Source organism: Carassius auratus, chromosome 12 (assembly GCF_003368295.1).
Source record: "Carassius auratus strain Wakin chromosome 12, ASM336829v1, whole genome shotgun sequence".
Classification (NCBI taxonomy): domain Eukaryota; kingdom Metazoa; phylum Chordata; class Actinopteri; order Cypriniformes; family Cyprinidae; genus Carassius; species Carassius auratus.
Window position 1 is genome coordinate 2,854,437 of NC_039254.1, and position 22,045 is coordinate 2,876,481.

Genomic DNA, 22,045 nt, shown 5'->3' on the forward strand with positions numbered 1-22,045 from the left:
ACAAAACTAAGTAAACCGAACATGTCACCTCCCAGTCACCGTATTTATCATTATACAATGAGAAATTTTTTTTTGTGAATTATGTCACACTACTGCAATCCCAGACCAATTAATTAATACCAGAATGTTTATGTAAATACAGTATTTGGTTAAGATATAGTATGTACATTTCTTTATCATTGTGTCTTGTTTGCAAAAGGAACACTTTATACTTCAAATGTGCTCATTATAAGTCCAGTCAAATCATTATTAGATCATTTGCCTTGATGTTGTGGGCATCACAAAATGATGCTAATCACTGCATGTGAGATCGGCACATGCAACCTCTGAATTATTTAATAATCTGTCAAACCATCCAAAATTTAGGAATGCCAGCATCCAACTCTCTTCTGCAGACAGTGCTATTGCATAATTTCCCTCAGTCACACTTGCTCATGAAATTGGCTGGCATCCTAAACATTTATCACAAGCCGCATGCAATTACAGACAGCAGGACACAGTCGTATCGGACTCAAGCCCATTTTGTCACAGGGAATCTGGCTGCTATAATGCAGATAGCATGGTGCACACACACACAAACAGACACACACACACACACACACACACACACACACACACACCTGTTATTTGAATGGGGTGTGTATGTGTGTTTCTGGCACGATTTGTGGCCCCTCACTTGCTGGACGATTAGCAGGGCTGCAAGAGAAGTGTGACTGCCTGTGATTAAATGTTTTTTTTTTTTTTACCACAGCGGTTCTACAGGTGTGTCTTCAGTCTTCACACTTCACACATTTACACACACACACAAATAATTCATATGCCTACACACCTACACACTGTAAGTGCTATTATTGGAAATATGTAAGGGTTTAGGAACAGCAGCAAGTCAGCCATGAAGTAGAAGACCATGATAAGTCAGGTGCATAAAAGTTTCCAATTCTCTGCTGATTCCATAGCCAAAGAGTTCCACATGCGTTCCACATCCACAAAAATGTGCAGTGGGAGCTTTCTAAAATTGTTAATACGGCAGGGAAGGTGATTGGCAAGTCACAAAGGCAGCTTGGGGATGTATTTGATAAGGCGGTACTCAGGAAGGCCCGACAGATATCAACAGACACCCTACACCCACTAAACTCAGAGTTTGAATTGCTTCCATCTGGCTGTAGATTCAGGGTCCCAAGGGCGAGCCGGAACATCTATAAGAGATCTTTTATTCCCCATGCCATACAGGAACTTAATCTAAACTGAAATTGTTTTAAAAATGTGTTAATTGTAGATGGAAACCTATCTTATTTTAATCCGCTGCGCTGCTTTCCATTTTCTGTTGTTGTATGTTGATGGTGGTAGTATTGCACTTTTAACTGTGTGTATTTTAATGTAAGTTTAAATGTGGTGTCATTGATGTATTTCTGTTCTGAGAAGTCGAAGACAAATTTCCACTAAGGTGGACAATAAAGTCTAATGAATGAATGAATGAATGGAAAGGGTTCCCACGGTTGAACAGCTGCATTCAAGCCTCACATCATGAAGTACAATGCCAATCATGGAATGGAGCGGTGTAAAGCATGATGCCACTGGACTCTGGAGCAGTGAAAACTTGTTCTATGGAGCGATGAATCACACTTCTCTGTTTGACAGTCTGATGAGTGAGTCGAAGTTTGGCAGGTGCCAGGAGAACATTACCTGCCTGACTGCACTGTACCAACTGTAAGGTTTGGTGGAGGAGGAAATGTTATGGGGCTCTTTAATGGATCTTACTTCCAGTGAACGGAGGGAAATCTTAATGATTCATCATACAAAGACATTTTGGACAATGCTTACAACTTTGTGTGAACAGCTTGGGAAGGCCTTTTCCATTGCATCATGACTGTTGCCCATTGTGCTAAGCAAGATGTGGTTAGTTTGGGGTGGATGAACTTGACTGGGCCCACTGGCCCTCTTGACCTCAAACTCCACTGGACATTTTTGGGATGAAATGGAAAGGAGATTGTGGGCTAGGACTTCTCGTCCAACATCAGTGCTTTACCTCACAAATGCTCTACTGGAAGAATTAGCAAGAATTCTTACAGAAACAATCTTATGGAAAGTCTTCCCAGAAAAGCTTTTATAGTAGCAAAAGGAGAATCGATTCCATATTAATGTCTGTGTAATTGCAAAGCAGTGTCCCTGTTGGTGTTATGATCAGGTGTCCCAATACTTCTATCTGTATAGTGTCCAACAAGTAATGTAATCTGATATAATAGCTAGAAATTATACAGTTACAATGTACTGTAACTGCTCAACATCATAACATCTTTATTATTATCATTATTATTAATGATGATGATGATAATGATATTCATATTCATATCACGGATCATTTACTTAATTTCAACAAACCTTATCTATTTAAGACAGCTTGATAATCTCACATTTGCTAATGTTTAAATTAGCTGGATTCTATGATCTTTAACGGTCCCATGACATGAAAATTTCACTTAATGAGGTTATTTAACATTAATATGATTTTCCCTAGCCTTTCTATGGTCCCCCAGTGGCTAGAAATTTCAATAGGTGTAAACCAAGCTCTAGATCTCCTGCTCTGCCTTTGAGAAAACAAGAACTCAGACGGGCCGATCCGGAATCTTCCCCTTATGTCGTCATAAGGGGAAAGGTTACTTCCCCTTTCCTGCTTTGCCCGCCTAAACATTTACATAGAATTAATTCCAATGTCAACACAGGTGTTACAAACAGACTTTTACCATATGGATTCGACAGCAACGCCACAAACAGTGAATAACAGTGTTCATTAATGCCTGATCTGTGATCAGTGATTTCTGATGTGTAGCTAATTATTCAAGTTCACACAGACCTTCTTTCTAAATCGTTTAATACTGTTTATGCATCTGTGAATCAAGCCAGTGACTAAACCATCAACTTCACGTTGTTTCTCTTAGTAGCATAGCATGAAACAAATCTTTTTTTTTTTTTTTTTTTTAATTGTGATTTAATTACAGAGAGCGATTAAAGTAGGCTCCCTTTATTTTGTTCGGAGCTGTCAATCACAAATCGCGAGTATATCTGCACACTTGCCCAAACTGCTGTTATAATGAATGATGCTGTTATGCTGCACAACGAAGCTCTTACTGTATTCATGTTGATATTGTGTTTGCTGTTAGTTGTTTTGCGAGAGAAAACGTGTTGCAATGACGAGATCACTGCATTCACGCGATAAACAGACTCTGTCTACTCATGCTCATTACTGCAGCCTTTCATGTGATGCGAAAATATAAAAAAAGTAATGCTATAATAAACACTTACATGATTCATTAAGCTCGACAGCTGTAATGGTAAAAAAAAAAAAAAAAACGTAGTACAAGTATTTGGTTCATGTAAGCATTTCGAAAGCAAATATGTCAGCCAATCACAGTTGATGTTTACTCTGAGTTTCACAGCAGACACGCCCCTTTAAACAGAGTATTCAAGCCAGAGGGCTAAAATCAGGATATAAAAATGCCTTTTATTACGTCATGGGACCTTTATGGGGTGGCAGTGGCTCAGTGGTTCATGTAGGTTGTCTACAAACCGGAAGGTTGGTGGTTCGATCCCTGGCTCCACCTGACCAGGTGTCCTTGAGCAAGACACCTCACCCCAGCTGCTCCCGATGAGCTGGATGGCATCGTCGGTGTATGAATGACTATGTGAATGGGTGAATGTGAGGCAAATTGTAAAGTGCTTTGGATGGCCATGTGGTCTGTTTTATTAAAGCAATCATGAACATTTTTGCATTTAGATACAGAAGAACTATGCCTGTGGAATACTAAAAACAAATGAGCAAACAAAAAATCTAGATCTCCATGTCTGCCAAACTTGTACGTTAAAACTGTGAACTCACTGCGAACTAACACATGTATTCCACACAAAGATATCAGTCACTCACACACTCGCTCACTCACTCACTCAAAACTGTTCAGTCCATTCACATTTGAATCATCTATTTTCTGTGACCACTTTTCTTTATTACATATTCGCCATGTCGCATTGCAAATCATTTGAACGTTGTGTCAGTGCGTTATAAATAGAACTAGTCAACAGTTTACTGTCAGGGATTTGTCGTGTTGCACCACATCCAAGATAACATCACTGATTATAACGAGTTCTATTGTGTGTTATTGTGTTGCGCTGCTTGTGTCCGGTTTGTTGTAGCTTTCTGATGCTGCGTTTGAATTTTCATGCCACATTATTTGAAATTAGCAAAAGCCAAACCTTTTTCTCTCACAGGCCGGATGTGGCCTGTGGGCCACCTGTTGAGGAACCCTGATGTATATGCATACAAATTACCCAGTTCCATCAAAGTATTGTAATGCAAATAAAAAAATTGTGCTGAAGAAACCTGAATGGAAATGCATATAAACTCCTTCTGAAGTTTAGCATTAAAAAAAGTGCATTAAGTGATAGAAACAGGTGTTTTTAGGCGCCATTTTATTATTGAGCAATAATTAGTTAAACTGTACCTCAGAAAATACCTAGTCATAGTTTTGGTTATCCTCACAGTTTTTAGTAACTTAGTGACTTTAGAATGGCTAACTTGAAAGCAAAACTTTTTATAATCAGAAATGTATCTTACTGTAATGTCATTTTTGCTGCATCGAAGGTAGAACGAGGCTCCCTGTGAGTAATTCCCTATGCATTGGGCTTTCTGTATTGACCATGTTGATAGCAAACACCTCCGTTTGGAGTGAAGACACACAAGTTGGCACGAGCAGCAACACAACTGAGTGGGCGTTGCAGAGGGACTGTTGTTGAGCGTTGTGGGCAAATCAGAGCATGTACACGTGTATTTTTACCATGGAGTGGGAGTAAGGGAGGTATCGATTTTACAACAGTCACAACTGCAAACTACAGGATAATGTGCTCTTTTTGGTGTTCATAGCCAAGCTAGTCTATGGCAGTCTCGTGTAGAAACATATGAAGCATTAAAGAGGTTTGTGGAAGTCAATGTGATACAGTATGTCTGTGTGTCACATTGAATGATGGTGTTAAGTAGCATGTACTGTATGTAAACAATGTAAACCAACGAGGCCATAAGATTGGGCTTTTAAGCAGACAAACTAATGCATGTGTGATGCCTTCAGGGCATAGAAATAAATAAAGAAGGTGAGCGGTGTGAAATCAAGGCACAGCAGGTGTGGGTGCTGCATATGTAGGTGGAATTGAAGATGGATGGTGCGGAAGAAATAAAAAAAAGGTTAAGCTACATTTTACAGATCACTATATAGCTCTCCTTTTTCTCTCTTCACTATCCTGCTTTTAGTCATCCTATTCCCGGGTTTAGCTTTTACTCAAACTCTGTCAATTCATCTTCTTACGTCTTGACCTTTCTACCTCCAGCTCTTCTTCTTCTTGAGCTTATTTCCTCTTTAACCGTTAGACTCTATCTTCCATCCATATTTGGTATGTAACCAGAAACTTACCCATCCCCTGGTATTAAAAGTTCAGCAGTACCTTGAAAAGAGAAAATTTTACATAAGCCACTAATGATCCACTCAGTAATTTGTTCCTCATTAAAAAGTTTTACCCCTAAAGTCAAGAATAGTGTTTTTGAAAATCATGTACACTCACAAGATAAATGAGTCTAGAAAAATAACTGAAAAATACAGACTCTGTGATCAGAAATCATACTAATATAAAAAGTTACAAACTATTTATTTGTCTGTCTGTCTAGAGAATAATGAACTAAAATGCTTACACGTTTTACTTGCACGCTAAAAAAATCTGGTAAGGGTAACAATGTTCTGTATTAAAATTTCCCATATTGATTTTTTCCAGGTGTTTTGCCTGTAGGCCTTTTTAGAATTTTGCACTGCATTCTGTTGTGTTTAATTTTAAATGTCTGTAAAATGAACGCATAATGTCCTCGAAGGAAATTTCCTGTACATTTATTGGTTTTAAAAGTGTAAAGCAAAGCCTTTGAATGTTAGCTAGAAAAATGTAGAATTTTAGATTTAGTTTAATTTTAACTTTTCATAATTTTAATTAATTACATAATTTAAATTTAATTATTTTAATATATCTATCTATCTAAGATAGATAGATAGATAGATAGATAGATAGATAGATAGATAGATAGAAAAAGATGTGAGAAATGAACATGATGGACAATGGAAAGTTAAGTGGAGAACTCATGCAGCTCATGGATACATTATTCAAAACAAATGTAATATATTCAGTGCTGACACACATAAATAATACGAGCACTGCCTCTCCGCACCTAACAGCATCTCTGTGATGATACAAATTCGATAAGAGAAGTCAGCACCCTGAGCACTGTTCACTAGGTGTTCTAGTCCATTGTTCCATCACATAGCAACTTCAGCAAAAGGAGGGGCATGCGGAGGAATGAATTATCGGAAAACATTGGCTTGCTCTTGCAGAATGCACTCTCTTCATATATGTGTGTGTCAGTTTTTTCAGCTCTATGTGTTGATGTATTACTGCATTACCAAAATGAAAGCTCTGAAGTGTCCTTGGCAAGGACATTTAACACTTCCAGTGAATGTCTCCAAAACATTCACACAAGAAATCAAGCTTCAGCGAGTATAGAGATGGAGAGAAAAAGAGGATGAATTAAGGTAAGAAATAAACAATTGGCTCTGATTAAACAGCCATGAAATGGGTGTTACAAAAAAGATGTTGTAGTCTCACACCCACACCAGTGAACCCTGCAGAGAGGAACACATCGCAATGAATGCCTCCGAGACAATCAGAGACAGGCAGGCGGGTTCTGACGTCACACACACGCATGTGGAGAGACGGTGTGATCAGCATCTGCTCTGTAGTTTTTATTTTTTTTTCTCTGAGAGATAGGATGAATGTTAAGGAGGGGGCCTGGGGATGGCTGGTCGTGCAACACTCCAAGAAACATGAAGATCAGAAACAAGGAGTGGAGAAGATGAAACTCACGCAGTGATTGGAGGAGTGTGAGTGGCGACAACATGATGGTTGCTCACCGATTCCCACGCACAGAAAACGGCATAAAAATAAGTCAACAGCCATTTCACAATATACGCACGTGTGCATGCAAACAAACAAACAAACACCCACATATACATGCATATATAGATAACTATATATATATATAGCAGCCTTCAAGTGCCAACACCAGACGCAATTTTATCATAAGAAAATGTCAAAAATAACACTTCGGCGAATCAAGCTGTTGCATAACTGTAATGTTTGTTGTTATGCAATTGTCATAAAATGTAAACCAACTGAGACCCCACATACTCTTATAGAGCATAAAACAAACAAACAACAACAACAAAGAATGATGGCTCTCATTCAAAGACACCAACCACAATAAATTTTTAAGTGTCATTTAGGGGCAATTTTATCTGAAACATGCCTACTTCCCTAAGTAGGCAAAAATCTGTTTGGAGAGTATTCATAAAAGAGTAGTGGAAAAGTACCCAGAAGATATACAGCTACGCAAAGAACCTGAGTGCCTATATATATATATATATATATATATATATATATATATATATATATATATATAATTTAATAAAAAATGAATACTGCATAGTTTATGTTCTCTTCATACCATAAAGTTGGCAAAGCATGAACATTTATAAATAAATTAATAAAATGTCGAAATGAATTTGAACTATTCTTCTATGTGCATGATTTTTTTATCTTGTAATTTTGAATCAAAAGGTTTGGATCTTCGTTCATTTAAACTGGATCTCCAATCATTTAGAACACCAAGTCCTCACCCTAGTTTTTTTTTTTAAATGACACAAAATAATTGAAAAACAACCAAAAAAATTGTAAAGTCTTCCAGTCAGAATAAAGCTTGCCACTTGCTTGCAAGTTTTGTGTGCAAACAGAATCAGACTGTGGGCTGAGGCTCAGACTTCGATCAAACAATGTTCAAACAACTCGCTTGAGCTCCAGTTCCAAAAAGACTCATGTAGCTGTGTTTTTTGATCACTTCTTATGCAGTTGCCTAAAATTCTTTCTGACCTACACCATCAGAATGTTTTGAAATGATTGCAACACACATAACATCCACTTTTTTCCTCTGTAAGTATATCCATTACAATGACACTAACAGACAACTCCTGGAGACATCTCTTCCTTTCCACCTCTATATGGGGCATCTGCTTATAGCTAACAACAATTAAAAAAAAAGTATCACAATTTGCAGAACAGGTATCTTGTTATTTCTGCAAAAACATAGGTCTACTTATAAATACAAATCACTGCAATTTAAGGCTGAAATGAACACTACAGGCATTACAGCACCAACAGCTTTTATTCCTTTTCACATAAATGATGATTGGGAGCAGAAGATCTTTTTTTTTTTTTTGCAGTTACTCGCACTATACTACGGAAGTTCTAAGCGGCCATGCATTATAATATTTTTTCTTCTTATTTTCTCGTTATAACGACTTAATTTTCTCGTTATCTCGACATAACGAAGTTCGTTTTTTATCGTTATAACGACTTCATTTTCTCGTTTTCTCGACATAACGAAGTTCGTTTTCTTGACATAACGAAGTTCGTTTTCTCGTTATAACGACTTTTCTAGAATTTTTTTCTAAGAAGTTACAAAACTGCGCCAGCAGGTGGCAATATAGACCTGAATATAACTGATGGGGTGTTGTACACTATCCACTTTACTGTACGCGGACCTTCCTCGTGATCGCTATAATTTGTGCAGTCTTCATTACTGACATTTAATTAATTCATAAATGTTAAATGCTTGAATCAACATGAATATTTTGTGTATTAAGTTCCTGCTAGATGCATGAGTTTCACCAATGCATTCTGTGTCTTAAAATAACTGCTTATCAAAACCAAGGTTGACATCACTGTATTCTGTTTATCTACAGTAGGACGGGATTTAACGATGTAGGCTGATGTGCTTCTTTTCCTTATTACTAATCTTTATTGTTAACCATATTGATGAGAAATGTGATGTATATGTAAAATCCATAGGCTAATTTAATTCAGTTTTGTTTTATAATGTTGTAATTGTTTTTTTCTACACACACACACTACACGTACACGTGGACGCTCTTTTCAAACAGAAGCTTGTAACACACATGATATCTGCTACATCATATAATGACTACTACAAATTACAAATTATATATAATTTTATTTCAAATAAAGGGAAAATGAAAAGTGAGTTTTATCCAAGCAGCTCTAATTTCGCAGTGTTGCCATTTAAACATGTTAATTACAAAAACAAAACGTTCATTGTACTGTCTCTGGAAAAATCAACAGTGATTGATCAGCCTTTATTTATGTACAGTATTGTAGACGTTATTACCTAGGCGAAGCTAAATTTGCTGAAATATAGGCTACAGTAAGAGCGCCTGCGTTGTCCATCAGATGCCTGTCAAAGTTGAGTTCGTTACTATAGCAACAGTAAAACTGTCATGTCGTTATAACGAGAAAACAAACTTTCGTTATGTCGAGATAATGAGAAAAGTCGTTATAACGAGAAAACGAACTTCGTTATGTCGAAATAACAAGAAAAATAAGACGTTATAACGAGAAAACGACTTTCGTTATGTCGAGATAACGAGAAAATTAAGTCGTTATAACGAGAAAACAAAAAGGAAAAAAAAATTATAATGCATGGCTGCTTAGAACTTCCGTACTATACTATGGTTATGACCTCAATACACTTTTACCATAGAGCATGACTTGAAACTTTTGAAATGTATACCACATAAACAGCTCCATAAGTATGACTTTTCTGACGTGGTAAACTTGCTCAGTTGCTCACCCGGTTCAGCACTGTACTTGCTACAGTATACAGAGCATTCAGGTATAAATGCAGTAAAAAAATATTTACAATAAAAGAGCTGAAATAAAGAGCTCTAGCAAATGCATTTTTTCCCCAGGTTTTTTAACACAGATGCAAACAAACATCAGCAGACGCATTTGGTCAGAGTGTGACCCCTGTTGCATTTTGTTGGCATTAGTCAGTGCTTGGTTTATCAGGTCTTGGAATATCTAAAAAGTGATGCACTGCATTCTGGTGATTGTCAACATCCATCTGTGTTTGACAGTATAGTGTGAATTGGCCTTTAAATGCTATAAAGCATTAACCTTTCAGCACCACTCACCAGACATTTCATTTCCGAACTGTGATATGAAGAACATTCAAGGTAATAAAACGACGCAAGATGCACGTTCTGTTTTGGATAAAAAATGAAAATGCTTTTAGTGTCGCTCAATAGCCATTTCATTTTAAAAGTGTCATGAAATGTGCAAAAAGCAATGTAATATAATTTTGTTGAAATGTCACCACATGCACATATTTCCTATGAGCCTGGGTTGCTAATAACTCTGCTAGTTTATTTGTGTCAATTCTGTGTGCTGGTGGTTGCAATATCCGTCATTCCCCCGATAACATCTCTGTCAACAATGTGCACTGCCAGAGGGATAGTGAGAAAGACAGAGGAAACGCTGTGGAAAATGGACTCTGTTATTTTTAGGGCTACCTGGGGGAATTATAGCAGTGTCCGGCAGCAATAGCAATGCAAGTGGGTAACCTGGTTTTCCTTGAGAGAGAAACACGATGAGAATATTTCCAGAGCGATGTCTAGCAAACACATGCTGTCACTGTCATCCTACATCTCTCTTCCTCGTTCTTTCACCTCATTCTGCCTCATTCTCTCTCCTCTTATCTCGTTACTTCCTTCCTAGATTCATTTTTCACCCTAATACGTGTCTCATAAACTTGCTCTCCCCCTTCTTCCCCACCTACTCTTCTTGCACTTTCTCATTTATAGATACATGGAAATATTAGGTTTCGCCTCCAAAGTAAGGCCTTGTGCTTTGTGTGGGCTATATCTTCACAGTGCAATATCACTTTCACACAGGCAACCCATTAGCCAGGGCTACTTACTGATAATTGGAAAATCAGAAGCTTGGGTTTGCATGTACGACATCACAACCACAACATGGCATTATTGAGGGCAACAATGCTAAGCAACTCGATAACATTAAGCAACTGCTTCTAAAGAAACTGTTGAACATTAAAAGCATTGGGTAGAAGTGTGTCTGAAGGCATTTTAAAGGTCATGCAGGCAACAACACAATCGATACCTCCTGCGATGCAGCACAAAAACATACATAAAGGCCTGGGTTAGGTGAAGATGTATATATATATATATATATTTTACTTTTGGTTTATATACACATTCAGATGGATATGCATTATCATTCAAAAGTTTGGGATCAGTAATTAATAAAGAAATTAATACTATTATTCAGCAAGGACAAATGTAATTGATGAACTGACTGTAAACACTTTTAAATTGTTACAAAAATATGCTATTTTAAATTAATGCAGCTCTCTGAACTCTATCAAAGAATCCTTTAAAAAATAATAATAATATTTAGTTTTTCACAAAATAGTGAGCAGAATAACAATATTATTTGTGCACCAAATCGTCATATTTTTCTGAAGGGTCATGTGACACTGAAGATTGGATTAATGACTGCTAAAAAAATCCAGCTTTGCCACCACAGGATTACATGATATTTTACAATATATTTTATCAGAAAATAATTAATTAATGAATTACAGAAATATTTCACAACATTACTATTTTACCCCCAAACTTTTAAAAAATATTTCAAAACTATGTTCAGACAGTTTTGTTCCATTTTGTTAATCTGTTTAAAACATAAACCAGCCTAATTATAAAGGGGTTAAGACCTAATAGTCTAGAAGATTTTTTTTTTTCTTTTTTATCTGTGGTATGTCATTCAAGCCAGATTCAGATAAGGAAGAAAGCAAGAGATAGCAGTTCCTTTGGCTTGTTTTTGCCAGCAATTCCCAAAGAAAGAGACTGTACTGAACACATAGGAGAACGAAGGTCAAACCTCTGATTCCAGTTATGTAAGATAAACGGAAATACACTGTGGGGATGTGGAGGGAAAATGACAGAGCACAACAAGCAACGACTATCAGAGAAAGACAAATGGTTAGGTAGATAAAAAAACACGGAGAATGAAATTGAAAGAGAGGAGCATCAGAGCATCAGCATTTTGAAAGGGAGAATACGAAGGGCATCTGTCTGTCCACCCAACCACATCCAGAGGTCATTCTAAAGTACTCTGAATGTCCTTTGACTGGTCCCATGTGATAAATTACTAACTATAACACAACAGCATGGTGGAGGAACATTTGGTCGGGCTTCAGTCAGATGACTGTAACCTTGCTATTGACCTGCATTCAGAGTGTGTGGACACGGCATTATCGTGACACGGTGATAAATGCAAACTGCAGGAACGGCATAAGGATGGGGGCAGGATGGAGATGTCATCTTTGAAAAATCACTCCATGTGCTTGACTCTGATATGTTGAAGTACTCACAAATGATAAAAAACTGTTTCCTGCCGAGCAGTCGGGCCTTTGACAATCCGGCAATCAATCAGTTTTGTCAAAAAGGTTTCAAACTGAAAAAAAGTTCAATAAATAATAATAATATCAGCCTAACTCTTGACTAAAAGACTTTTTCAGCAGACCTGATCGGGTCAGTTCAAATTTCTATTGGCCCTGCTACTACTTTCTCTGGTCTGGTCACAAATATGGTAAGTATAGTAACATGTGCCAGAAAAAATAAATAAAACATTGAATTAAACTTTTATTACTGTTCTTGCCCAATGCAAAAGCATTCATTCATAAACACTCTTTTCAATGCTGGAAAATTAAAGCATTTAACAGTGTTTTTCAAGGGCTTTGTTTAAGTCACAGACACAGACACCCCTCACTCAAGACTCTGAGCCAACAGATATAACTATCCACCATATAAAAAAGGTAGATTCTATTTATAGCAACTTTCTTAAGGAACATTAAATAACTTTGAGGATGCATTAAATATTGGTATACCATATTAGCCGATATTAGTGAGTTGTTTTACTGGTATTGGCCGATATTGAATATTTAGTTGTGCATGCTCATTTCTCTGATTCCCCATCATCCAAACACTCACTTAAAATGTAAAACACATTGTTAAATGCAATCGTTGAAAATTTTTATTAACATTGAATAAAAATGTGTTCATTTATTTTCCATTATAGAGCTTTAATGTCCTGTCAGTTCACTTTTTACTTAAACAAATGTACTTAAAATAAAAATAAAAATCCTTCTACATGGTGATATAATCAGCCATAACATGCTTTCAAAAAAACAATATTTAAAAAATACTGTAAGACTTTATCAATGGATAATACAGAACTCAACGATTCAATACAATATTTCTGTAGAAGGTTGATGTCTTTGTGATACTCCAATATTTACTCACTTGCAATACAGACTAAAAACAGCATCCATGCTTGCCTGCGGTTCATTTCTGAGTTTTTCTTACGGATCTCCAGAGGACTTATAAGCTGTCCTAGATTTAAGAGCTGCTTCTAGCATTAAAAAGCTTTGAGAATTGCTCTTGGATAGAAAATGTACTATTGCTAAAATTAGGAGTTGCTGCTTAATTTCTGCGTTAGGATCAACTTCTAGCCTTAAGACTTTTTGTGAATAGAGCCCAGATCATTAGATAATTTGCATTCAAATAGTAAAAATTTTGTTTTTCATTTTTTATTATTTTGTTCATTTTTCTTAAACATAAAGTTGCTTCAAAAGGTTCTTCAAGCGATGCCATAAAAGAACCATTTTTGGTTCCACAAAGAACAATTCAGTCAAAGGTTCTTTAAAGAACCACTATTTCTTACCTTTTTGTAATCTGAAGAACCTTTTTTTGACACAAATAAACTTTTGTGAAACAGAGGTTCAACAAAGGTTCTTTATGGAATTATTTATTTAGACAAAAAGGTTCTTCTATGGCATTGTGAAGCAACTTTATTTCTAAGAGCGTACCTACAGATCACCAGGGGTCACAAGTCATACTTGCTGTTTTAGTCAAATTGATAACCTTACCTTGCTGATGTATGTTAATAAGATTATTTTGTCAATAATTTGTAATATATTGCAACAATTTAAATGTTTAATTTGTAAGGTAAACAAATTTGTAAGGTTACATCAACTGGCTTGAAACACATTTCGGTAGAGTTTGGATAACCCTGGATATAAACAGACTGTGTCTTCAAACAACCGGAGCATGTTTGTGATTCATGCGACAGCCAGAAAACTCTTGAAACCTGAAAAGAAGATCAAAAGGGACATTTTACCATCTGTTCTGTACTGAGGGACCTCAGGCTGTTTAAAAAAAAGAAAAAGAAAAAGGGGAACATGAACAAAAAACAGGAGGAAGGTACTGAATTCTCTGACAGCTCTGTGAGATCTGTCAAAAGTTTGAAGGATGGAGAAAAAGCAGCACATCACCTTGGACTCAACGACTCATTCTTTTTCAGATTTAATCTCACCGTATCTCTCATATCGGTCTGCATAACCTGCCCGGGCGTTCATGAATATTCCATCTTAATGGAGAGCTTGTTATGAGTTGCTATGGCCCACAAGCAAAAGTTTGCCAGACTGCAAGTGCCTTACGTAAACGTCTCCCTAAATTATGCATGGGAGGTATGAAAAAACTAGAGAAAGTAATGAAATCATACTAGTTTGGTCATGAATCATGATTATCTGTCCATGGGGTGCTGAAGTACTTTATAAGTGTATTACAAGTGCGCATGCTGAAGTGCTTAGCTCTGTATTGTTCACGGCTCAGTGAACTGAATCCCACTAGGAAAGATCTTAAATGAGAAACACTTTCAGATTTTAATGAAATCACTTTTAATTCTGTACAACTCAAAACCAGCTTTGGTTCAAAATATAATTATAAGTGATCACTTCAATCAAATTGTATTTATTTATTCAAGTGGGTGACAACTAATTAACCTGTTTGAAGTACTAAACTCGTGATATAAAAAAAAAAAAAAAAACTACAAGTCCAAACCATGACAAGTTTCCAGTGACAAGCTATTTTCTTTAATATCAAAATTGCTATGACATGTGACAAATTTACAGTCAATCAGAGAATATTTTGTTTTAAAGACCCGTTGTGGTAAAAAAAAAAAAAAAAAAAAAAAAAAAATATCTTTCTGGTGTTTTAATACACTTAAAGACAAATCTTGTGCAACTTCATCAGTCAACACCACTACTGAACATTTTCTCCTTAAAATTACAGTGTATCAAAGACAGTCTCAAAACTGTGATTTGAAACAGCCTATTTCCTTTCCATTTCCACAAACATGGAACCAAACTCATCAACTTGTGAGTGGGAGCCACTGATCTATATATGTATCTATATTGTAGATCAGTGGTGGGAGCAGATATATGAGCTGGTGTGATTGTGTGCATCTTCATGGAAGAAAACGTTTCAATAAGGTATTTTGATTATTAAAGATATGTTTTAAGAGATAAAATTTGTGACTGCAGGGGGACTTTAATGTAGAATTATGAGGAGCAGGATTGGTCCAAGATTATGGACCAATGAAATTTCACAGTGGGCGGGGCTAACAAGTGTGATGCAGCAGATATGGAATGCAACAGTCATGTTTCAGAACTAATAATGCCATTCAATTTCTCCATAGGGAATAGTTTTTTGACAGCAACTTACAGACAGACTTATTGGGAGCTCTAAGCTTGTTAAGGTATTTGCTTTTGTTGAATCCAGCAATTTGCATTATATCAACTTATGTTTTAAATAGTCATGTTCTACAGTGGTGAAAATCTACATTACCCATGATGCTGTAAAGCAATTTTCACTAATCAGAGAGTTCTGGTCTGCCTTCACCCATGAAACACCACAAATGGTTTAATAGAGTTGGTTTGCTCACATTCTAAAAACACTTAAATATTTGAATATACATTTGCATATTTTACAATAAAATGAAAATATATTGTTTCTTTATATAGTCAACAACTTTAAATGGATAATTGTTTATTTTTTAATTTAATTTAATTCTACTGTTTTTAATTTATGTTATTCAGAGTGGTTCACAGGATTGGTTGGTTTGGCCCATGGCTTGTAACTCTTTAATGAAGGCTTTTTAAAATCCCTATAGGACAAAACATAATAGAACTAATACTTCCCAAACAAGGGCCATTTTGCACTCAAAAGAGATGACTAAATGTCCTGTCACTCATTGCTTGTCATGGTCAACTGGGACAAAAGTGTATTAAAATGGCAGTGATTTTATCACATCATGTCTGGTTAGCACTCAAGGTTAAGCTGTTTTATTATCATAGGAGTACAACAGAAGACAATCAGGACCTGCCTATGGGACTGTGACTGCACTTTTAGACATTCGGATTAAAAAAGATTAAAAATTAATGCAAGATGAAAGCCACACATTTCCTAACTTCCTGTCTCTATAACACGTAGTTCAAAAATGTTCTTCTAGCTAGCTTTTTGTTGTAATTTAGCTCAACGCTAAATTATGCCACTTGCTTTTATGAACAAGAGGAAGTAAAGTACTTTGCAGTCAGGTCTGAGAGTCTTTCTAGAGGAGACACGGGTGGCAAGGCACGTCTCTCACCACTTATGACCCTCTTCAGAAATTCAGCCAATTTCCCAGCCGAACTGATCCTTTCCTTACATACTTTCTGACCTGCTCACAGCTGGCTATTTTCTTATAGGTGAATAAAAAAATAAAGGAAATGCAGAGTGTAGAGGACAAAACAATGTATATTTTCACAGCTCTGAAAAAAATCCAGTTCAAAGGAGCATAAATCTTAATTACATGTTGCAACAATGAGCAACATGAGAAGTGCTTTGTGACTGGGAATAGCTGAGAGGCTAACGTGATTCACCTCCCAATGTCAGACCCTTAAATTAGATCCTCCAGACAGTCTCCCACCAATAAAAAAGGTGGTGCTGCTAATTAAGTGCACAATAATCAAGTCAAAAGTCCAAACTAAATGGTGAAAAATGAAAAGACATAGGGGAAGTCCACAGTTATTTTTCTTCAATATATATTTCCTTTTAAGGAATTCCTAAAACATGATTCAGTCAGCCATCCTACATCGCTTTTAAACACCCAGTGCAACTGAGGAAACATAATGCCTGTCAGAAGTGGAAATCAAGCTCTTCAGAAACAAAGCTTGTTTAGAAGCATTGTTTTGTGGCATCTTCAACACTGTGTGCGTAATTATTATTATTTTTTTAAAATGAGTTCAGCAGACCTATGCAGAGATCAGAGAGAAGAGAACTTTTCAAAAATGATTAGTTTCCAGAACTTAAAAATACAGTGATAATGTTTGAGATATTACAAGATTGAATTTTGGCGACTGCATTACAATTTCGAACTGTGTATGTCATTAAATCATGTACTATTAATATGCCATCAATAAAATAACACAATAATCAAGCTGATACATATGTGCTGTTTATCTCTCAAATATATAAATTTCACCATTAATAAATAGTTTTAACATGCATTCTTTAACTGTAGCATTTTAGCATATTTTGTCCATTGAAATTTAAATAAAGATAATAATTATAATTAATCAATTTTGTACACATTTCACTCCTGTTTCTGTTGTGTTTATTAAAAATACATTTCTATCAGTTCTGAGCATGTCATTCCTGTTTATCAGAGTCAATCTTACATTTATTATCCACGTTTGAACGACTACACTCGGTTCAGCACCTGGAGCTGTCCAGTGCACTATTACCGATGACCGTCTGCTAAACCACATTGCACACGACCTACACAAAACTAAGAAAAATGTAATCTAACTGTATTTCATCAATATACCAACAGTCTGCCAGTCTTGAACAATTCAGTGCTTTGAAACAATTATTGTTAAGTGGGATTAGTTTACCTATCAATCGCCACATCAGCTCATTGTAATGCGGTTGTGCAGGGACTGTTGTTCTCATTACACAACACAGCGAGCCTGCTAATGATGCAATGGTTTATTCCTTCATGGCTAAAGTTTTATATTTTCACACATTTTCCGACATATAGCAGTTGTAAGTTATCATAAGGTTAACCATTCCTTCGATAAATGTAAAAACCGAGTTTTGAAATATCATCTTGAACATCATTCTTCAAACACAGTAAGGAAAAAGGAAAACTCTACAGTAAGGGAAAAGTTATTAATAGTGTTGTACGGGACAAACCACATCATCCGCTGTTATTTCTCCCTATAGCCTGGCTGTTTATTGTATTCTATAATTTAATCAGGTTGTAAATCTCGCCCACCGTCTGAAACAAGTCATTAAATATAATATCCACGGCCGTTTAGTCTTAATCAGCTGTGCTTTCGTAAAGATCATAACCGTTCCAGCGCAGGTTTTGTTGCATTTGACGAGCTGTTTGCAGCGGCTGAGCAATGCCGATGTCAAACCGCAAGCGTCTTCTTTTGTATCAAAAACTGTCTGTGCTTATTGCATTTACATAAAGAAGATATCCTAAAGACAGTTATGTTCAAATATGTAAATGCATATTCGACATGCAACGCTTCCCGTGTCGTCTTGCGTTGAATTTACACGGACATTTGTAAAGCACTCTGTAAAACATGGCTGTGCACTGTTTGCCACTGTAGAGCCCATAATGATGTAACCCGCACTGCAATACTCCGACCATACACAGCAAAACATATATTCCATGAAAAATAAGGGAAAGAGCACTCACGGTATGTACTAGATGCGTCCTCTGCTGACATGTCTTCGGTGAAGGGCCAGGCACCCCAGACGTGCTGGTTAATTGGATGAGGCTGATGCCCGCTGCTCTTCACTGCTGTTGTTGGTTCAGATGCGCTCAGTGACGAATCAGAGAGAGTTTGAGCGCCACAGCTGAAGATTCAATATAAAACATCACCGACACAGCACTACATAACCCTCGTGTCCTGTTCAGATGGGCATTACTTCCTGGTTGTTTCGGGTCCTAGAGACTCCTGCGCTGTGTGGCTACCCTTAAGCACAGGAAATATATTTCTATATGCCTATTATTTACGATCACAATGGATTTTTTTTTTTTTTTTTGTATAACAGAACAATATGTTGTGTTGATATATTACAATATAATGAATGATACATAAGAAATTAACACTTTTCTAAAAAAAAAAAAAGATATTTTAAATTGTATATTTTGTATTAAATTGCATATATTACGTGATGTTATATTCAATAATGCACACACACACACACACACAACCCACACACACTCACATCATTATTAGTATCATTACCATTATTAATATCATTGTTAGTACATTGTCATTAGTATAAGTATCATTATATAGCCATACATTTTTCACTGCAGAATTTAAAAGTCTATAGGCACTAGTTTCTCATATGGAAATGTTTGATTTATTATTGCATTATATTTTCTAGTATATCCCTATATTTTTGTTTCAGTAAAAACAATAAAGTCATAAAAATAGTATATTTTCCCTTCAAAAACATGATTATCTAATTAAACCCATTTATGCATTTATTTAGGAAATTTCAAGCCATTTACACAAAGAAAAACATTATTAAAGAAATGGTTTCATTTGGGATCAGCTTGAGCTCTACAGAAAAAATGCAGTACAGTAAAAACAAGTAATATCACACATGGGTGCAGCGTAACTGTGATTCATTGTGTCTCATATTCAGTACAACAGCAGGAATATGTGTGATCTAAATACATTTCCATTTTTTTAAATCTTGAGCAAAGTATCTATTGAGTCTTAGGTAAAGGGTACAACATTTTTGCACCTATACACACAGGGGGCAGCTGTGGCCTAACGGTTAGAGAGCCGTAGTTACCAGAAGGTTGCCGGTTTGAGTCTCGTGCTGGCAGGAGTTATAGGTGGGAGGGAGTGAATGAACACTCTTCCACCCTCAATACCCACAGCTGAAGTGCCCTTGAGCAAGGCTGAACCCCAGTTGCTCCCTGGGTGCTGGATCTATAGCTGCCCACTGCTCCGGGCGTGTGTTCACGGTGTGTTAACTTCTCATTGCTGTGTGTGTGCACTTGGATGGGTTAAATGCAGAGCACCAATTCCAAGTATGGGCTACCATACTTGGCAAATGTCACAACTTTCACTTTTCTATACCCCGCAGTAGTACATTTCCATTAAAGGTGAAGTACATATTAGTATTCTAAAAGTATGAATGTTAGTACCTAAAGTGCACACAATATTCTTAAAAGGGTATATACCAACTCAGTGGCAGTTTTGTATTCTTAGAGTGTAGTTATTCATTTCAGATCTCCATAATGGTTATCTGTATTGTTTACCTTCATGAATACTGCGTATTGTCACATCCTACTTATTTGACACACTTCTTTTTGCGTACTCTGTATTAGGAATCTTTATTATAAATAATTATTATTGAAAGCTTCTACTCTCTTTGCTTTTTTTCTGCATCACTCACATAACTCTGGTGTGAGTCAATCCAAAATGGGAACCAATCAGATAATTATTTTACACTCATTCATGGTTTATGGCAGAGGTCAGTGAGAGTACATAGCAAAATATTTCTAACTTTTTAAATGGAACACTTCTGAAAGTTAAGATCTTTAGAATTACAGTAATTATCATAGAAGTTCTCTAGCTATTAAAATATAGATGTTTTTGAATAGAAATCTAGATTTGTTTATAATTTTAATGGATTTATTGTGAAATCTGTTGTCAAATATTGCTAGGTAGGAAAACAACTACTGATAAGTAATGGCCTGAGAGTGACCATGACCTTTGGCTCCAAGCTGTTCCATTCAGTGCAGGTAAAAAATAGCACACCAGTGGCCCATGACTGACCAAAGGAAATTTCCACTTGGCATGTTTTCTTCTCCTCTTATTCTCAGGTCTTAATGACTATGCAAAACGACTTCTGCATAGACAGAATACTTTGGAGTTTAGATAACAACTTTTACGGCAAGGATATTAACTACGAGTTATCAGATTTTTTTTTACATTTAATAAAGTACAGAATAACCATGCGTTTCAAAGATTCCTTCCTCTTCCTTCAGCTTGCTCCCTTTTTCAGGAGTCATGCATTACGAAAACTATAGGGACAAATGAACTGTGTTTAAGGCCACATAAAGTGCTTTAACATACAGCGTTTTTGTTGTTTTACTACACTTACAATAAAACGACCACAAACACCACAAACTATGTTCTAAAATAACGGATTTAATATCCTATTAACCATGGTGGAAAGTCGGGAAAAATGTAAAGCTGATCACAAGGTGGCGCAGTTGTCCAATAGCGTGGAGCTGTACATTTGAACATATGGGAATTGTTTTAATTTAATCATGGAAAGAGCTACTAAGAATTGATTTAGGTCTCCATTGTGAGAAATCATCTGATGAGAGCCACTGCACAGTTCATAATTATAATGCACACGCGAATCTGCTGACTAATCGCAGTTAATACATTTTTAAAGATACACATTTGACATTTATCATGCATCTATCTAAGCAGATAACCCTTAAAATTAAGCATATCTCTAAATTTACTCATTTGATTGCTGTCTGGAAGGAAGAGAGTGAAATATGCATGATGATGACTGACTTACTCTTATCAAGATCTCGTAATGCAAGAATGGATTTGGCATGTTAGTCTTTCATAGATCATAATGTCCTCAACCACGAACTGGCCATTAAAAAACAGAAATCTTTTGACAGAGAAATTCTGCATATTATGGATTTGTCCCCATATGTCATGAAAAAGATCAGTGGGGTAAAATAAAGTTTAAAAGAGGTTATATTGTATTTCTGAAGTCACTGTAAAATATTTTTCTCATTATGATACATGCTTACATTAGATACATTTATTTTAAGACTAACTTAATTCATGCAATTTTTGTTTCAAAGACATAAGTCATTATTTTACTTCCATATCTTTAATGCAATTCAAGTTCATTTTATCAAATGCAAAGGTGTTTTTAATTTATCACAACTTTTATTTACCCTAAAGATGAAGGAAGTAATTAAACTCCAGTTTTTAATTTTAGTAGATATTTTATATAGTGAAGTAAAATTAATAGGCTACGTTATCAATACAATTCTTGACATTCTGATATTAATTATACTTTAATTTTTCATAATTAGATTTTCATAATGATCAACACAATTTAGGATGGAAATA

The 22,045-nt window shown here is 36.0% G+C and overlaps 1 protein-coding gene across 1 annotated transcript in view; it reads right to left on the reverse strand.

The window, feature by feature from the left end:
- The window catches only part of tbkbp1 (TBK1 binding protein 1), a 44,300-nt gene extending 25,441 nt beyond the window's left edge, over positions 1-18,859 (reverse strand). The window contains exon 1 of the mRNA XM_026276256.1: positions 18,604-18,859. The gene's annotated coding sequence lies outside the window, so the exon portion shown is untranslated. The remainder of the gene's footprint in view (positions 1-18,603) is intronic.
- Between the last annotated feature and the right edge of the window lie 3,186 nt (positions 18,860-22,045).